Raw genomic sequence first — 1969 nt, 5'->3', positions numbered from 1 at the left:
TTGGAACACATCCATTCATATTATACACAATACATACATTATGCAATGAGACTCCATGCATGCGGTACCGACTATTCGTGAACATATAGTTCAACCTCACCGATCAAATCCAGATACGGCTACCAAGCTCACTAGTCCCACTCATTTGAGACCTAGTGACTCACTCACTAATTCCTCACCATGGGAATTAGCTACCACCCCAAGGGCTATGCTATGCACGCTAATCACCTAGCATGCAAACATCAACAACAATCCACAATAACTCACTCACTAATTCCTCACCATGGGAATTAGCTACCACCATAAAGGCCACAATATGCAAGCTAAATCTCTTAGTCATGCAAACATCAACAATCATCCACAATGGACATATGCTCACACTCTAAGCCATAAACAGTCCATTCACAATTGCATACATAATAGATACATCCACAACATTATGCATACAATCATACATCATCCACATATTTATCACATAATCATATCATGCCACATAATCAATCACAGTATTAGCACGCTCTACTAATACCCTTACCGCTCAAAACAACGAGAAATGATCCCTATTATATCATACGCCAATATAGGCCAAACATCAAACATGCACACCACATTTAAATATAAATTTTTTCACTTTTCACACAGTGTTAACCGGTTAACGCCCTGGGTTAACCGGTTAACGCAACACAGAACACGCTTCCTGGCAATTCACAACAGTGTTAACCGGTTAACACCCTGGGTTAACCGGTTAACGCAAGACAGACAGCAATATTTCACAATTCATAACAGTGTTAACCGGTTAACACCCTGGGTTAACCGGTTAACGCAAGACAGAAAGCTGTTCCTGCGCTAACACGAAGCAGAATGCAGAATTCTCCGCATTTTCCGCCGTTGGAGGACTTCCGGACCTCCGATTCCAATTCCGTAAAAAGCTACACTTTCGGAAAATCAAGACTCATCCAATTACAGATTCAATTACAGCTTTAACATAACTTATTCATCTCAATTTTTCAGCATTCAACATCCCAATTAGGGTCAAATCAATGGCTTATCACTACCCATTACATGTTAATCCATAATACCCATTAAACGACGATAAACCCCCCTTACCTGAGTTAATCCGACAAATCCTTTAGCTTCAAGCTTTTCCTTTCTTCAACCCTTGCTCTCTTGCTCTTCCTCTTTGCCCTTTTCCACTTTCTGTCGCTTCTCTGGTTTTCACGTGAAAAAACCCTTTTTACCAAATGGAACTCTTTATATATATATTCCAACTTTATTATTCCAATATATATTATTCCAATAATAATAATAATTCCAATAATAATCCAATTATTTAATTAAATTAATAAATATACTATTAACTTAATTTAAATAATTATCATATTTTATCGGGGTGTTACAACCTCACTTCATAAGATGCCATTTGCTTTGATCACTAACTCTTGTTGTGTTGTAGGTCCATTGATGTGATGAACTCACTTGAGTGCTTGCATTTGTGACTTGCATTGTGTAGATATTGGATAGTCCACTATTGTTGTCTGTTGTTTTTTCTGTCTGAGATATTGACTGTTTGGCTTTTGTACAGGTACATTAGTCGCTTTTAGCTCTTGCTTGAGCTTTGCTTTGGAGTGTGGTTGATACACCACCTAGGTAACCACTCTCTTTCTCCATGTAGTCTGGAAGTCCTGTCGCCTTTTTGGCAGGCATTTGGCTGAAGTCCTCCTTAAGAGGCCATGATTGTGATTGTTTACATTTGTGCCAAAGACCTCCTTGTTGAGGCATGTTACTTGTTAAGTCCTCCTAAGTGAAGAGGCAATTGATAGATAGAAGGGATTAGCAATCAATCCCCTGTTATTCAGTTGAGTCTTTCATTATGCTCGCACTACGTGCTAATGCTTTTGAATAAACACCCAAGATCTTGTATAGAGTCAGTCAAGTGGAATAGGGTCCCTCATTCTGGATCCCCACATCT

Source organism: Lathyrus oleraceus, chromosome 3, assembly GCF_024323335.1.
Source record: "Lathyrus oleraceus cultivar Zhongwan6 chromosome 3, CAAS_Psat_ZW6_1.0, whole genome shotgun sequence".
NCBI classification, from domain to species: Eukaryota; Viridiplantae; Streptophyta; class Magnoliopsida; order Fabales; family Fabaceae; genus Lathyrus; species Lathyrus oleraceus.
Note: the sequence above shows the minus strand (reverse complement) of the source record.